The 19,000-nt window shown below is 36.7% G+C and overlaps 1 protein-coding gene across 2 annotated transcripts in view; it reads left to right on the top strand.

Annotated features, from left to right (window-relative positions):
• Positions 1-4,039: 4,039 nt before the first annotated feature.
• Positions 4,040-19,000, top strand: part of chst10 (carbohydrate sulfotransferase 10) — a 118,295-nt gene continuing 103,334 nt past the window's right edge. For both annotated transcript variants that reach the window (XM_058775495.1, XM_058775486.1), the window contains exon 1: positions 4,040-4,305. The gene's annotated coding sequence lies outside the window, so the exon portion shown is untranslated. The remainder of the gene's footprint in view (positions 4,306-19,000) is intronic.

Raw genomic sequence — 19,000 nt, 5'->3', positions numbered from 1 at the left:
GTCCATGTGTTTCCACACTACAGAGTGTTCAAGTAGAATTGAAGCAGTGCTGGAGTTAAGAAGATAATTATGTGATGATTGATCATTAATGATGAACAGCTGCTGTTATCAAGAAGACTCACAGAAGGAAAGAGAAATACAAGAACTAGATGCTTTATTGTTTTGTTTGAAATCACCATCAAAGAGACCAGTGTTTCCTTTTGTTGAGCTCTTGACCCTTGACATTTTGGTGTTAATATTACACTGGTTGCTTTAATTGTGTGATCATTTAAAACACACTTAACTTACCAGCAAAGCCAAGTGAAAAAGAGTTGTGGGTAGATGATTCACTGACCTCATTTCAAGTCGAATTTCTGATTATATAGACATTATACTGTTTTAAATTTTTTCATAGCTTCATATCCTGCAGTATTGCAAATATCAGATAATTTGAATAATTTACAAATCACTTTGTACACATAATTTTCATCTGTAGCAATACAAAGACCACAGACATCAAGAATCAGTGTATGAATCTCAACAATGGTGACAGTCAACAAAATATTCAGATGAAACGCTGAACATCACAAAACAAGCTACTAAAAGTCACAACTATAACAGCATACGTAAAATAAAATAGTAAGAATAAAAGAAAATAATCAGACAATTCAGCTGCGTTGTTTATTCATGCTGCAATGCATGCTGGGATACATGGGAGAGTCTTGTACTATGCTGGTACCCAGCATGCATTGCAACATGAAGCATTTTGTTGTCACCATTGTTGAGATTCATACGCTGATTCTTGATGTCTGTGATCTTTGAATTGTTACAGATGAAAACTTTTTGTGTACAAAGTGATTTGTAAATTATTTAAATTATCTGATTTTACAAGACTACTAGATCTGAAGCTATATAAAAAATCTAAAGCAGTACTACATCCATACAATCACATGGTGGACTTGAAAAGAGACCGGTGGATCATTTGCCCACAACTCTTTTTTTTTCTTTCTTAGCTTTGCTGGCTAAGCTAAGTGTGTTTTATATAAACACACAATTAAAGCAGCCAGTGTAATATTAACACCAACATCTCAAGGGTCAAGAGCCCAGAGCCCAACAAAAGGAAACACTGGTCTCTTTGATGGTGATTACAAACAAAACAATAAAGCATCTAAACCTCTGTTAATTCTCAATAAGAGCTTCTCTAGAAGTCTGACAGAAATAAAGTCAGTCTGATGCTGTTTGTGAAGCTGTTTAATCAGATCTTGAGAGATTTAATGTCTTCTTTTATTTCAGTTGATTTGATCTTCAGCTGTGGCTGAAGTCAGTTGTAGTTCTTGTGTTTCTCTTTTCTTCGGTGATTCTTCTTGATAACAGCAGCTGTTCAACATTAATGATCAATCATCACATAATTATCTTCTTAACTCCAGCACTGCTTCAATTCTACTTGAACACTCTGTAGTGTGGAAACACATGGACACTGATCAGTGTGGGGACTTTGCTGTGAATTATTACATAAATCTTACCTGTTTCATTCACGTATGACTGATGGATATGAATCATATTAAGTTTATTGATTTGTTTATGTTAAAACTATGTAATCTAAATGGATGGAAAATTGTTATGCAATTGATTTACATAAAATGTCAATTTAGACCAAATCATTTTTTTGAGTGAAAGCAGATGATTCATGGTTTGCGTGGTTGACATCATTGTGGGGAGGTTGGGGAAATTGGCTGTTTCATGTTTACCTGTAGCATTGGGTATAATACTGCTGATTTGTGTGCTACCTTGTTGTTTTCGGTGTTTTTCATCCCTGACACAGAAAGCAGTTGTGCATCCGGCACCATCCTTTGTACCAAAACCACCTATGCATGACACTATTTATTTGACTGATTCTGAGACTGAGTAAACAGAAATTTCTTTAATGAAAGGGGTACAAGCAGGTCTGTATCCATGGTATGAGGTACTGTAAACAGAAGGTTAATGAAGAGATGAAGAGATGAGATAGGCTAATGAAGGGGTATGTTAAAGCCTTAAAGGAGCACATACACTCGATGTTCTGATGAATATGTATCCTTAAACTTGTCAAAGAATGACTAAAAGGGGGAAATTGTATGAGAAATGTATAATTTTATCATAGTTAGCCTACATATATTTACTATATTCAAATAATGAAATGCCTTTAACTAAAAATTGAGTGTTTAATCTTATCATTATACATTACTGACACTCTATCCTCCAATTTGATACTGTTAAGTGCTTTGACACAATCTGTATTGTAAAAGCGCTATATAAAAAAAGGTGACTTGACTTGACGCATATTATTCATATTTACTCATAGATATTTCATATTCATATGTGCCAATATTCTTTTATAATCACAAGTAATCATATAACATCATATAACTGTTTGAGCACAGGGCCTATGAGGCCTGCTTCTGCCTTTCTCTGCCTTGCACGAGAATATGTCACAATAACCTGCTTGTTCTTGCTTGCTTAGGAAAAACAGGATATCATGATGATTTTGGGAAGACGCGACGTGAGGAATGAATCATATCGAATGTGTTCATGAGGCTTGCTTAGCCATATAGTCATATTGGGAGATTGCTTTTATACCCCTTTGCCCCATGTTTTCAATAGCTGAGAACCATGTTCACTTATTTTTGTCACACATATTGCAGAGCTCACTGCTGTATTGTCTGACCTTCTTGCAAGAATAAAATCTCAAAAGACTCTGTCTCTGACCGTGTTCTTTATTAAAGAGAAAAATATCTACAACACAAGTCAGAGAAGTAAAGACAGTAGATGAGCACTGGCTTGACCACTCAGACCCTCAACATTTGTAAGCAAACAATATGTGGTGGAGACTGCTTAACCACACTCTGTAAAAGAGACACCTAGGGATTTGACATGCTAATAAAAACAATGCAAAATGCTTCTTTTCACCCTTATGAGTGTGATTGTATGTTTTGAATCCTAGTGAATTTTCACGCTTGATGTAAACTATAAGGGTAATGTGTTTTAAAAAAAATTCTACATTTAATCATTATAAGTGATCAATATTGATCAGAAGAAAGGACTGATATATAATTTTGTTTTTTTAAATTTTGTTGCTTTTGCATTGATTGAATTAATCTCATTTAAGTACACAACATATAATCTTCCATATCCATAGTATAATATATTTGAAGATAATATAACTGTATCATTTATAATGTCCATTATTAATATGCATGTTAATAGTTTTTTAGTGTTTTGGACCACATTTTTTGTCTTTTTTAAATATTACACATTTGTACACTAAAACACAGTGAAAGTTGATATAGACAGAGTCTTGGGTGTCCTGAAGAAGAATGTATTGAAAATGTCTTGTTAACTCTGAAGGAATTTGAATAATGCCTGTCTAAATGTCAAGGAATGTTCAGTGCTATAATGCATTGTGGCAGACTTTGCCATTCATTTTCTCCCAATAATTCCACAGTAAAATCTCATGAAACTTGACACAGACAGAGTCTTGAATGTCCTGAATAAGAATGCATTGAAAATTTCATGTTAACTCTCAAGGAATTTGAATAATGCCTGTCTAAATGTTTAATGTGCCATAATGCCTAAACCAAAATGTCACCCACAGCGATTAAAATGGCCATTTTTTAACTTCAATCAACATGTATTTATATACATTAATTTGAGTATCTTGTTTTAAACATTGCATTTTCTAAATATTACAAATATTCAGTTACATTGTTACATTATAAATGAAATTGATTGTTGTGCATTAATGAAAGACAATATTCCTTTATTTTAAGGAGGTCCCTTGTCCAGTGGTGTCCTGTTTGAAACATTATCTTATATTCTAAGGCACTGTAACAATTTAAATGCACGTTGTTTTTAAGGGGGCCATATAAGTCAGGAAATGGAAACTCTAGAACATGTTATCAAATGTTATTTTAAACAGAGAATACGGTATAGTAAATTATCCTGCATCTGTCTTCGTCACAGTACATGTAGCATCTACAGCAGTAGATGGCGGTATGCACCAGTTGGATTGCAACCCCCCAGTAAATCCACAAAAGACGAAGACGAAGAAGAAGCGTCAGCTCTAGCGCGCTCTCTGGCGCACTGTAATTACATCAACGTCCAAATTTGCTCATCCATCTTTTTTTCCTCCTCATCTATTTAGTACATTTACTCTACAGAACAGAGTCAGCGTTAACCAGTGACTGATTACGGACGCAGCTAATGTTCAGCGGAATACAGCACCCCAGTTATTGTGGAAAACCCGACAAGACGAGATGACAGAAGACACCGACGATTTACATTGAGAAGGTTTGGACTGGGCAGTTTAGAATGTGTAACGTAGATATACAGGCAGTCAATGGCTGCGTCCGAAAGCTGGAAAAATGCAGCATACGGATGTATGAAGGCAAAAAGGCACGTCTGATTCCAATGATCGTTTCACATCCTGTCTTCAGAGATAGCTTTAAGCTGATCGTCTTTTTAAGGCATCCTAGATTTATGCGTCACTGCCAATCCCAATATCTAGTGCGTTCGATTCCGTGGCAGCTGAGCTAATAAAAAATAAAAAGATAAGTTTGGTCAGTTTGTGTCTAAATGTACGTTTTGACCAACTTCTTCCACTTTTGATATCATTTCTAGCAAATTTTTTTTAATTTATATTCATTTATCAAGCTCTCAGATAAACTGTTATGCTTAAGTCTTTCTGCTAAGTCCGCAGTTGCTCTCTCCCGACTGCGCTGACCAAAGGCACTATGAAAAACGACGACGCAATGCGCATCGGTTTAAATAACACAGTGATGTTCTGTTCTCTTCTAAAAAAAAGTTTTAAATCTGATATTATGCGATTATGTATTTAAATTATGCGTGAATATTCCCAAACACTAAAACAGTGTGTGGGATATGTGATCGTTGTCATATTTCTAAATATACATAAAAATGTGTATTTATCAAACTAAAAATATATAGAAAAAACACTTAGGTGGGAGAAATTAAATTGTACTTTGTGTTATATTTTCATATAAAATTATTTTAATTTAAGTTACATTCAGCTTTCAGACGCAGCCAGTAGGCCAGGCTGACCACTCAGCATGCATGGAAATAAAAGTTGGAAGCCCTGATTAAAATTGTAATTTGAGTTCAACTTGGAGTGAGGAAAGCAGTCCAAAATCTGGAGAAAACAACAACAACTTTCTAAACAATTAATTGATAAAAGTAAGATAATTTGAGCTGGGTTGTTTTTGACATCTTTGGCCTGTATCTTTAGCATTGCATTAGCAATAATTACCATATTAGTTTGCAGGTAATTACGCTCACTTAGTTGATCTCTCTCTGATAATATGCTACCCTGCTAACAAAAATGTGAATGTTATGTAACTGCAACGTAATCTGGTGACCAAAGTTTCGTCATGGCGACGTAACTAGTTACGTTGTGGCAACCGGTTTTGTCGCCATGTCATATGCATCAATAGTTGTGTGCTGGTAATCAGTTGGTAATTTTTTATAATTATTTATTTTCTTTGGGTGGACATGCAGTAATTTAACCTAATTTATGTCCTCGTATGCCCAAACTAATTTAAAAGGGTCATGTGATGCGATTTAAAGTTTTCCTTTCTCTTTGGAGTGTTACAAGCTGTTTGTGCATAGATAAGATCCCTGAAGTTGCAAAGACTAAAGTCTCAAAACCAAAGAGATATTCTTTATAAAAGTCAAGACTCGACCGCGCCCTCCTAAAACAGGTCATTCAAACACGCCCCCACGTCTACGTCACGGTGTAGGGAGATTTGCAAAACACTGCCCAAATGTTTCATCAAGGCCTTTCGCAGCGCAAGCGCCGATCTAAACGGTGTCTAACATGCCGTCTTTCTGTGAAAAAGCTGATGTAAGCTTGGCATGACAGAGTCGTCTGTCAGCGCAGACCGCCAAGCTGCCCGATCTTCCGCAAGGTGATGCCATCGGTCAGGGTTGATGTTAAAGACATTCAAGTGTTGGAAACCCGATCCTGCCATGACAGGCCAAGGATCTGTCGTAGACAACGGAAGTGAAAACATTAAGCTTGTGCTCCTCCCGCCGGTATGTAGGCCACGTTTCGCTTCCATATAGCAGAACGGAGAGCACACAGGATTCATATATGCGCACCTTTACTTTGAGAGAAAGGTGGCTGTTGTTCCAGACATGAGACTGAAGTCGCCCAAAGGTTGTTGAGGCATGACCGATCCTGGTATTCAGTTCAGCATCAAGGCTGTTGTTTGCTGTCAGGGTTGAGCCGAGATAGACAAATTTCTCGACAGCCGACAGCACCGTGCCGTTGATGGTGACGTGAGGGGGAGCAGGAATGTTCTGAGCTATCTCCACTGTCTTACTGAGGCTTATGGTGAGTCCGAACTCTGTGCAGGCAGCAGCAAAATTGCACATTTCCTGAATTTCTTGTTCAGTGTGAGCCACGAAGGCAGCGTCGTCTGCGTAGAGCAACTCGTACACCAGCGCTTCACCCTGGTTCTGGCCCTCAGACGAGCCAGGCTGAAGAAGTTGCAAAAAACAAAAAGTTTCATTATAAGGATACACTTCACATTTCAGCATTTAAACCATTTTTTTTTTAAAGAAAATAGATCAAGTCACAAATATTAATTATTATATTAAACAATTATCATAAATAATTATATTAATTAAATAACATACAAACACATTTTACTGTTTAGATTTTTATAATGAATTATCTTTTTATCGATCCAGCAGTTCACATTTAAAGCTCTGCGTATTTGCAGGGTAAAAACATGGGTTGATTTTCACATTGGTCTGAACAAAAACAACCCAATGTTCCTGCAATACAGGAAGCTGCAGTTCTAGGACTGCATAGGACCCTTTTTTTGGGGCAGTGCCATCTCTCATACAGACAAGTCTTCTTTCCAAGAAAACTGAATTTAAAACCAGAATATATAGAATATTGAAATAAATTAGGTTAAATATTTCAAGAGGGTTACCAATGGGTATGTTTAGGGTTAGAAGTTGGTTAAGACAATAATTAAATGTATACAATTAAACATCTACATAATTCGTTAAAAATAATAATATACAGAATTGAATAGCAAGTGCTATAAAATAGTATGAGCCACTAATAGTTAGTCATTTAGCAGATGTTTTTATCCAAAGCAACTTACAAATGAGGACAATGGAAGCAATCAAAATCAATAAAAAAAGAGCAATGATATGCAAGTACTATAACAAGTCTCATTTAGCCTAACGCAGTACACGTAGCAAGGGATTTTTTCTTTAAATTATATAATAAATAAAAAGAAAACAAAGAATAGAGCAAGCTAGTGTTAGAGACCTTTTTTGCTTTTGTTAATTGTATAATTATTAAAAAGAAAACCGACAGAATACAAAAAGATTAGAAAAGCTAGTGTTAGTTGTATTTTTTTTTTTTTTTAAGAATATAATTAGAATAGAGAGTGCTAGAGTTAGAGGGTCAAATAAAGATGGAAGAGATGTGTTTTTAGCCGGTTCTTGAAGATGGCTAAGGACTAAGCTGCTCTGATTGAGTTGGGCAGGTCATTTTTGTCAAAAAGTGATTTTGTGCCTCTTTGGGATGCCACAATAAAGCGACGTTCACTTGCAGAATATAAGCTTCTAGAGGCACATAAGTCTGAAGTAATGAATTTAGGTAAAGGGGTGCAGAGCCAGTGGTGGTTTTGTAGGCAAACATTAATGCCTTGAATTTTATGCAAGCAGCTATTGGTAGCCAGTGCAAATTGATAAACAGAGATGTGACATTCTTCATTCTTTCTTACATTCATTTTGGCTCATTAAAAATTTATCTAGCTGCCGCATTCTGGATTAATTGTAAAGGTTTGATATAACTGGCTGGAAGACCTGACATAATACATACATTCAAAAAATAAATAAATAAAATAAAATAATAAACAAACAAACAAAAAACTATAGGGTCCTAGAAATCCGGTTCTGAAACTACTGCCTCTGGTATTGCATGAATACCCTACTCACAACAACAGCCTTATTGAACATGCACATTCATTCTCTGCCAGCAGGAGGCGCTTTTGGAACTGTTTCCACGGTAATGCCAGAACACTAAAGCAGTGCAGCACTGGACTTTGAAAGTGCAACACTCATATTTATTTATAGCCTTTTGAAGTTTAATCGTCATATTAAGCTGTATCGCGATTCTGGTCTGTACCCAAATTTAAGACCTCTTGAAATCATAATTAAGACTTTCTTTATCAAATTTAAGGTCATAAAAAGTCTTAAATTGTACAAGTAAATGTAAAGACTTAAGGACCCGCGGGATCCATGTGTATAAATTGTAAAACTCACCTCAGAAAAACAATTCTTCTGTCAGACACAGTTGAACTAAAAAGTGCCTCAGACGCTTGTCCTGGTACAGTATCTGCGGCAGATAAGATGGTGTAGCCAGGTCTGTGTCATTAATTCAACGTTATCATTATAACTCGTTACGAAATAAAAAGTTTCACAACTCAGAACAATTAATTTTCCTTTCTTGCACTGTGTCACGTATGTCAGCTGTGGAGTTGATGATGGTAATGGTAATGAAAATACGAGCATTAGACGTTGCAGTTACGTTGCCAGTAAGTCATGAACTTACTAATATATTACCAGTCGTGTATGTATCTGGGACGTCCTTGGTAATCTTATTGACAGGGTTCCTCAGATCTTTCCCTGGAGGGCCAATCTGCTGCAGAGTTTAGCTCCAACCCTGATCAAACTCACCTACCTGTGATTTTCTAATGATCTTGAAGACTCTGATTAGCATGCTCAGGTGTGTTTGATTAGGGTTAGAGCTAAACTCTGCAGGAGTGGGCCAGATTTGAGGATGCCTGTCTTATGACATTAGGAGGACGTACTGACAACGTTGTGAATTGGAAATTTGATGGTAATAAAATTACGGGCATGCGACATCGTAGTTACGTTATCAATTGGTAATTCATGAAATTACCAAAAAGTACCAGTACATTACGTAACTGATACAAAAAAGCTTTTATGCAACTCAGTGTTTCTTCTTTACTAGTTCTAAAGTGAGGTTTTCAAATTAGAAATGGAAGCCTGGGCTCACCTGTTCAGCTGTAAATTTGAGATTTGAATTTGTGGCAGAAGGAAGTAGTTCAGTACACAAAAGGGTTTTTAAAAGACACTCCGTGGTTGTTTCTTATTTAGATACTTGTTGTCGAACTGTTGTAGCTATAAACATGAAAGTGCAATGTGGCCAAATAAATGCAACCCTGCAATATGGCTCTCTACATATAAATGTAGCTATGCATTATAGAGCCATATTAGAATAATAAGACACTATAGGGCTGTTACCAATCAAACAAAATTAGTATCAACAAAATTCATGCACTGAAAAAAAAATCTTGTACTGCAGAGGTGACAAAGAAGCTGCTGGATGGAGAAACTGTGATGAAGTGGTGGGTTGGCTGAAACCACAAGCAGTTCCATCTTGGCAAGATTGAGTTGAAGGTGATGGTTATTCATCCAGCAAGAAATGTCTTTTAGAGATGCAAGCAGTTATCGTCTGAGATTCAAAATAGAAAAATATAGCCAATAGGCCTATAGTTTCTGAAATTGTGTTGATGTGACATGGAATGATTCTATGGTGTTCTGGGTGGTTGCAAGGGTGTTGCTAAACTGTTGTTAGGGAGTTATGGCCAGGTGGTTGCTAGGCGGTTGCCATGGTGTTGCTTTGCAATTGCTAGGTTTTAGCATGTTGGCTAGCATGTTTCTAACATGCTTTTCGCGCATTTAACATTTGTTCATTGCTTTTCTAGTGGACCATCAGTGACAACTGCCACTTTTCTGCCACCTTCAAGCACCTTCAAAAGGTGTGTTAAATCTATTATATTTATATTATTAAATTATATTTAAAAGTTAAATTAATAATAATAATCCTAATAATAATCCTAATACTTATTTATATAGCAGCTTTCCAACACCCAAGGTCGCTTTACAAGTCGGGTTTAAGGAACAGAAACAAATAAACATCAAAAGGACAGAACACATACCAAGGGCTGAAAGTAATATACAGAGACCACTTACAAAGTTAGATTAGAGATACAGAGAGCATAAACATGTCCATAACAGGGTACAATTTACAGACTGAGAACTGAAGAGTAATACTCAGAGAAAAATGTGTTAAGAGATTTATGAATGAGAGAAGGGAGGATGCTTGACGGATGTCTAGGGAAGAGCATTCCACAACTTGGGAGCCACAACACTGAAAGACCTGGCTCCCATAGTCACCAGACAAAATTTAGGATTGACTAACAATCCCTCACTAGAAGATCATAAGGAACAAGCAGGAACATAAGACTGAATCAAGTCAGAAAATATGAAGGACAAAGGTTATGGAGAGCTTTATAAGTGAGAATTAGTATCTTGTTGTTTATGCACAAGGAAACCAGAAGCCAATGAAGGTGGTAGAGGATTGGAGTAATGAGATCGTTCTTTCTTGTGTGGGTGATCAAGCGAGCTGCAGAGTTATGAACATATTGTAATCGTTTGATATTTTATGACAGGCCATAAAGAAGTGAATTACAGTAATCTAGTTGAGATGTGACAAAGGCATGGTAACAGTTTCAGCATCCTGCTGTCTGAGAGAACATTGAATATGAGAGATAGGGCTGTCGCGGTTAAGGAATTTCCCTTGCGGTAATTTTGAGTGGCTCAATAGCGCGGTATGCAGTATTACCGCATATATATATATATATATATATATATATATATATATATATAATCTGTGTGTGTATATGTGTTATGATGTAAGGAGGTCATATTCAGAAACCAATAAAACCGAAACTAAATCGCGTTGAAACAGGAAGTGAAGTAAACAGAAGAGAATGACAAAATAACGGTCCACATAAAACTTAAACCTGACAATAAGATCATTAGTATATTGTTAGCATATATATACACAGTGAGGAAAATAAGTATTTGAACACCCTGCTATTTTGCAAGTTCTCCCACTTAGAAATCACGGAGGGGTCTGAAATTGTCATCGTAGGTGCATGTCCACTGTGAGAGACATAATCTAAAAAATAAATTCCAGAAATCACAATATATGATTTTTTAACTATTTATTTGTATGATACAGCTGCAAATAAGTATTTGAACACCTGTCTATCAGCTAGAATTCTGACCCTCAAAGACCTGTTAGTCTGCCTTTAAAATGTCCACCTCCACTCCATTTATTATCCTAAATTAGATGCACCTGTTTGAGGTCGTTAGCTGCATAAAGACACCTGTCCACCCCATACAATCAGTAAGAATCCAACTACTAACATGGCCAAGACCAAAGAGCTGTCCAAAGACACTAGAGACAAAATTGCACAACTCCACAAGGCTGGAAAGGGCTACGGGGAAATTGCCAAGCAGCTTGGTGAAAAAAGGTCCACTGTTGGAGCAATCATTAGAAAATGGAAGAAGCTAAACATGACTGTCAATCTCCCTCGGACTGGGGCTCCATGCAAGATCTCACCTCGTGAGGTCTCAATGATCCTAAGAAAGGGGAGAAATCAGCCCAGAACTACACAGGAGGAGCTGGTCAATGACCTGAAAAGAGCTGGGACCACCGTTTCCAAGGTTACTGTTGGTAATACACTAAGACGTCATGGTTTGAAATCATGCATGGCACGGAAGGTTCCCCTGCTTAAACCAGCACATGTCCAGGCCCGACTTAAGTTTGCCAATGACCATTTGGATGATCCAGAGGAGTCATGGGAGAAAGTCATGTGGTCAGATGAGACCAAAATAGAACTTTTTGGTCATAATTCCACTAAACGTGTTTGGAGGAAGAAGAATGATGAGTACCATCCCAAGAACACCATCCCTACTGTGAAGCATGGGGTGGTAGCATCATGCTTTGGGGTGTTTTTCTGCACATGGGACAGGGCGACTGCACTGTATTAAGGAGAGGATGACCGGGGCCATGTATTGCGAGATTTTGGGGAACAACCTCCTTCCCTCAGTTAGAGCATTGAAGATGGGTCGAGGCTGGGTCTTCCAACATGACAATGACCGAAGCACACAGCCAGGATAACCAAGGAGTGGCTCTGTAAGAAGCATATCAAGGTTCTGGTGTGGCCTAGCCAGTCTCCAGACCTAAACCAAATAGAGAATCTTTGGAGGAGCTCAAACTCCGTGTTTCTCAGCGACAGGCCAGAAACCTGACTGATCTAGAGAAGATCTGTGTGGAGGTGGGCCAAAATCCCTCCTGCAGTGTGTGCAAACCTGGTGAAAAACTACAGGAAAGCGTTTGACCTCTGTAATTGCAAACAAAGGCTACTGTACCAAATATTAACATTGATTTTCTCAGGTGTTCAAATACTTATTTGCAGCTGTATCATACAAATAAATAGTTAAAAAATCATACATTGTGATTTCTGGATTTTTTTTTTTAGATTATGTCTCTCACAGTGGACATGCACCTACGATGACAATTTCAGACACCTCCATGATTTCTAAGTGGGAGAACTTGCAAAATAGCAGGGTGTTCAAATACTTATTTTCCTCACTGTGTGTATATATATATATAAATAAATAAATAAATAACAGTTAGTTCTGATCCTCGAATCTGACTGACAAGATACTTTTTCTGTTAATATTTCACCTGCGTGGTCTAGACGGGCTGTCAGTCAGTGCAGTTTCTTTGTTTCGCCTCAAGGTGGCGGCAAGAGACGGTCTTTTAGTGAGTCTTCATTCAACTACACGTTCAAAAGCGCTGATTCATTCAGAGATTTGTAATGAAACACGCTGTTTAAATCATTTTAACTTTGAGCGCCACTTTTACATCCGGTCACATCCGGGGGCGAACGCTGACGTGTCTTAGCTGCCGCTGTTCCCAGGTGTTTATTGTTTTAACTTTTTATTGAATTGTTTCTGATACTGCAACGGTCTGGCTTAAGTTTTTAAACTATAAGCGCTATATCCGGAGAAATCCGTGTCCGACTCTTTTAAACTCTGCTGTTACACGGAGTGTTTGGTTGCTCTCCGTGTTATTTTCGGCTGTTTAAGATCGGAAAAATTAGGCTCTACGCGATGGTTCCATGGAGCATCTTGAACTGGATGATCTTACTTGCACTATTTCAGCCTGCTGTGTCGGTACTTCAATATAGTGCCGAAGAACTTCTACAGTTTTGTTTCAATCACTATCCATCTCCTCTGGATCTTAATTTTTTCACTGACATTCCTAAGCCTCGTTGCAAATATATTCATCGCAGATCAAGACAGAATTACAATTATGATGACTCAAACTCTATAAAGTCCTTCTGGTCATCATCTTCACGTTCGACAAGGATTTTATTATGTTCTGTTTCTCCGAATGTGATTATGGTTGGTGATTTTAATATCCATGTTGATAAAGCTACTGCTACTGATACAAAAGACTTTCTATCATGTTTGGATAGCTTTGGACTGAAACAGTTTATTGATTTTCCAACTCATTCAAAAGGTCACACACTTGATCTTATTTGTTGTACTGGAATAATACCTTTTGATTGTAGTTCACGTGACCCGTCTATATCTGATCATAAACTTGTATGTTTTAGTGCCAAATTAACTGCATCAAAAATTGCTCAAAGCCGTACTATCACATTTTGCAATATTAAGAACATTGATTTGTCTGTGTTTTCCAATGAAGTTGATAACTTGTTGAACACTGGTGGATTACTTAGCCTGGATGAGTTGACTTCTTATTACAACGACGAGTTGCAGAATGTTTTAGATGTCGTTGCACCTGTTAGAACTCGGATTGTCTCATTTGCTCATACGGCTCCATGGTATACTTCTGAGTTACGTCTGTTAAAAGCTAAGGGGCATCAACTAGAGCGTTTATATATGAGATCTGGTTTAATTGTGCACAAGGAAATGTATGATCACCACATCAGAGATTACAAAGATGCCCTTTCTACCGCTAAAACAAATTATTATGCCAATTTGATAAACTCTGGTGGTGGGAATACAAAAATACTGTTCTCTACAATTAATAATATTTTGCGACCACCAGATGCCTTCTCATTACATTCGCACTAATATTACATGTGATACTTTTATGAACTATTTTAGTGATAAAATCGAAACTATTCATAAGAATTTAACACCCAATAATGGGGCATGTGGTTCATTCTTCTCTCTTTATGATGCTTCTGCTCTAACTGCTTTTTCTAGTTTTTATTTGCCTACAGCGAATGAAATAGCTGAATGTGTTCAAAAATTTAAATCTACTACCTGTCAGTTAGATCCTATTCCCACACATCTTGTTAAGTTTCGTCTATCTTCTTTATTACCCTTGATAACTCAAATTATACATTCTTCTCTTATTACTGGTACTATTCCTTCATCCTTTAAAGTAGTGGCCATAACTCCCATACTTAAGAAACCTGGTGCGGATTGTAATAACCCTGAAAATTTTCGACCCATATCTAATTTACCGTTTCTTTCTAAATTACTGGAAAAAATTGTTGCTCAGCAGGTACATACTCATTTAATGGAGAATAACTTGTTTGAGCCATTTCAGTCTGCTTATCGTCCCTATCATAGCACGGAGACAGCACTTATTAAAGTCACAAATTATTTGTTAATGGCTGCAGATTTGGGACTTTTATCAATACTCATTCTTCTTGATTTAACTGCAGCTTTCGACACCATTCACATAGCATTTTATTGGAGAGGTTGATTTCTATTGGGATCACTGGTATATCCCTTGATTGGTTTAAATCATATTTATCTGGTCGGACTCAGTTCGTTCAAATAAAAATGTTTAAATCGCGGATATCTCAGATAACCAGTGGTGTGCCTCAAGGTTCAGTCCTGGGTCCTCTTCTGTTTATAGTGTATTTACTACCTCTAGGACAGATTTTTCGTAAATTTAATATAAATTTTCACTGTTACGCAGATGACACCCAGCTCTATATATCTTCGAAGCCCAGTTCAGTATTGCCGTCTTCCTCTCTTTTGCTCTGTCTTTCTGAAATTAAATGGTTTGCATGTAATTTTCTCAAAGTTAATAGTGCGAAAACTGAAATTTTATTAGTAGGTACTAAATCAAAACTGCGTAATTGTGGAAGTTTTACACTTACTATCGACAACTCTGTTATCTCTCCTTCTTCTCAGGTCAAGAGTTTGGGTGTCATCCTTGACAGTACTCTGTCTTTCGAGGCACATGTAAATAATATTACACGGTCCGCATATTACTATCTGCGAAATATTAATCGTCTTCGACCATCTCTTTCTGTTAATGGTACTGCTGTTCTCGTGCATGCATTGGTTACCCCTCGAATTGACTACTGTAACTCTCTGCTCAGTGGTGTTTCACAGAAACTTATTCATAAACTTCAGATGGTTCAGAATTCAGCAGCTCGGATCATTACACGAACACCGTTGAATGAGCATATTACTCCAGTTTTAGGGCACCTTCATTGGCTTCCAATCAGATATCGTATTCAATTCAAGATTTTACTTTTTACTTATAAGGCCCTTTATAATCTAGCACCTTATCTTAGTGAACTTCTTCGTGTGTATGTACCTACTCGATCCCTCAGGTCTTCTGCTTCTGTGACTCTTGTTGTACCATCTGTACGTTTAACTACCATGGGAAGTAGAGCCTTTAGTTGTATTGCTCCGACACTTTGGAATACATTACCTCAAGATATACGTAATAGTCTTAGTCTTTCAATTTTTAAATCGCACCTTAAAACTAATTTTTTTAGATTAGCCTATCCTGAGTGATTTTATTTAGATTGTGTATTGATTTTTTGTATTATTGTTTGTGTTGTTGTTTCTTCCCTTTGTTTAATTGTGTATTTTATTATTGTAAGGTGTCCTTGAGTGTCTTGAAAGGCGCCCACAAATAAAATGAATTATTATTATTATTATTAAAGGCTCAGCTGACCAGCAGAGCGTCGATGCTAAGACAGATTGCGCTTTCCTTGGACATGACAACCCGTTTTCACAAATATATACATGACTCAGCCTGAAGGACAGACGCAGGTAATCGCACGCGATCAGTCGATCTCTCTCTCATTCGCAGTCTGTTTAGGCTTGTTAAGTGCAAATTTACTGAGCCTCTGTGCAAATCAGCATGATACACATTGTTATCATTACTAATATTCAGTACACATGCGCGAAGTGTAAAACAAGAAGGGCGTAACCTTACGAAAAATAAAACACTGAAATATCGCGTTTGCTGCGGTTGTTGCATTCCTCTGCGGTTATGCTCATCAATAGTATTGCGATAATGCGGTTATCGCGACAGCCCTAATGAGAGATATTACATAGGTGGAAAAAAGCTGTCTTTACCACTTTTCCAATGTGATCATTAAATGAAAGAGTGGAATCAATGAGAACACAAAGATTGCGAACCGTCGTGGAGGGCATAATCAGATCACCATCCAAATCCATCAGTTGGCCAGAAAGTTTAGATACAATAGCTTTAGAGCCAATCAAAATTACCTCAGTTTTACCAGAGTTAAATTTAAGGTAATTTGCCTCCCGCCAAAGCTCGAGTTCCTTGATGCAGGCTGTTAAAGGGTTAGTTCACCCAAAAATGAAAATTAGTCCATGTTTTACGCACCCTCAAGGCATTCTAGGTGTATATGACTTTCTTCTTTCAGATGAATTCAATCGGAGTTATATTAAAATTGTCCTTGCACTTCCAAGCCTTATAATGGCATGGGTGGGTGTTTTTGTTCAACAGTCCAAAAGTAGTTAAATAAAGCGTGCTCATCCTAGGGCTGTGATGGTGGCAGATTTTTACTATCACAGTTAGAGGTCGACCGATTCATCAGTTTTGCCGATTAATCGGCACCGATAGTTGATTGCCACAACTATTGGTTATCGGCAAAAATTCATGCCGATATTTTTCTGGTTTGCAACCGTTGCTGGAGTGGCTGAGAAGGGTTCGCTGGCATTTATACAGTACGAGAGCGGCCTCTAGAGGCGGAAATCACTGACAGCACGTGTTGTTTATTTTGACACGTGACACTGCGCGCTGCATTTTTCAGCAAAACGTTTGTCTTTCTGTGGCTTTAATAATGTCTGTATGCTTCATGTAGAGAGCTGTAATACAGATCGCGCGTTCTCTTTCCGCTTGCTGTTTTTTTTTTTTTTTTTTTAAAACACCGAACTTCAAACTCATTTATGCCACATTGTTCATTCTTAAAGCAAACTTATGTCCGTTTGGTTATTAAATAAATTGTTTTAGATCGTCACTTGATTTGAACGCAAAGCGTCTGGTATGTGTGTGTGTGTGTGTGTGAGATACCTCTGAGTTCTCCTAGATGCAGCGCTGCGCTTTTGCCCAGTGTGTGACTAACTTTTTTTTTTTTTGTTGTTTTTTTGATTAGATAATTATCAAGTTAAAAAAATAGAAGCAAATAAAGTGTGTGAGTACACATACAATATACATATGTATGTAATTTTAAATGCTATGGCCTTGTATTGGTATTTAAAGATGGCCATCTTTAAGCATGACTGTTGAAATTAAATGGCAACACTTAACAATCAGAGTCCATTCGTAGCATTAATGAAAACTGTAGAAGTATTGTTACTTGTTTGAGTGTTTTCATTTTTAGCTACTAATAGGCTACATTTTTAAATTTTAAAGTTTCTTCTTTTAACATTATTGATCATTAAAGTTATTTCATAGTTTGCTATAGTAAATAATATTAATATTTTCATTCATTTACAAAGTATGGTTCAGTACTGTTGCTGTTTTTTTTTTTTTTTAATAGTAAAGCACTAGCTCTCTTTCAGTATCCATTTTGAAAACTATCGGTTGATTAATCGGTATCGGCCAGTGTGGTCCAACCTAGCTATCGGTAAAATCCACTATCGGTCGACCTCTAATCACGGTGGTAATGGACCAACTACCGCCGGTGGCGTGGTGTTGTGATTTTTTATTTATTTTTATTTATTTTTTTTTAATAAAAAAAATCACAATACCACGCCACCGGCGGTAGTTGGTATATATATATTAGGGGTGTCAACTTTAACGTGTTAACGCATGCGATTAATAAAATTTATTTTTTTTTTAACGCAAATGAATCGTTTGATAAGGTTTGACCCTAACTTCTTCCCGTCAGCGAACCAGTGTTGCCAGGGTAACGGCACAAGTGGGCTATTTTCAAAATACAGTCACAGGAAAAAATTACAGAGCCGTGGGTTGCGGTTTTTTGGGCTACTTTTATAATGTACCGCGGCCGCCCAAAGCGTATATAGACAAATAAAAATTAAAATAGATCCTTTTAATAACATGTATTATATTTGGAATGTATCCCTGGCAATTTAAGAACGGAGAGGCGGTTGTAACATCACAAACAGTTTCAGCCAGAACATACATGTTAAGGCTTTTACACAGCAGAAATAAACATGACAACAGCCACTATAGATTATATAAGATAATAAACACACGATTACGATAGGATATGGTCTGTATGTGATTTTCTTGAGATGAATGTGTACATCTGAAATGCTAATTTGTGCAGCGATATAAAAGGCTATAAATAGCATATTTTAACAACAGTAAACGACCAATAAAAATAATCTTAAGGATTGTCTCATACCTGACGGAAGTGTGAAAGGTTCTGTTTACTTAAACTAGTTTGTCATGCATTTCTTTTTCAACACATTTACAGGTAAACCCTAGTATTTTAAATTTGCGACTAATCATGATTAATCACAGTCCATGACTGTGATTACATGATTAAATTGTTTAATCGATTGACAGCACTAATATTTTATATATATATATATATATATATATATATATATATATATATATATATATATATTAGTGCTGTAAATTGATAAAAAAAAAAAAACGAATCGCACATTTTTCTGAAATTAATAGTGATTAATCCCACCTAACATTAAAGTTTTTATATATACTTTTATATTGCAATAATTTCATATTCAGTCTTCAAATGAATGTACAAACAACATGAAGACGGTATATTTTTTAATATTTGTTTAACCCTTTAAAACC

This window comes from Onychostoma macrolepis, chromosome 01, assembly GCF_012432095.1.
Source record: "Onychostoma macrolepis isolate SWU-2019 chromosome 01, ASM1243209v1, whole genome shotgun sequence".
NCBI lineage: Eukaryota > Metazoa > Chordata > Actinopteri > Cypriniformes > Cyprinidae > Onychostoma > Onychostoma macrolepis.
Note: the sequence above shows the minus strand (reverse complement) of the source record. Positions and strands in the feature narration are given on the sequence as shown.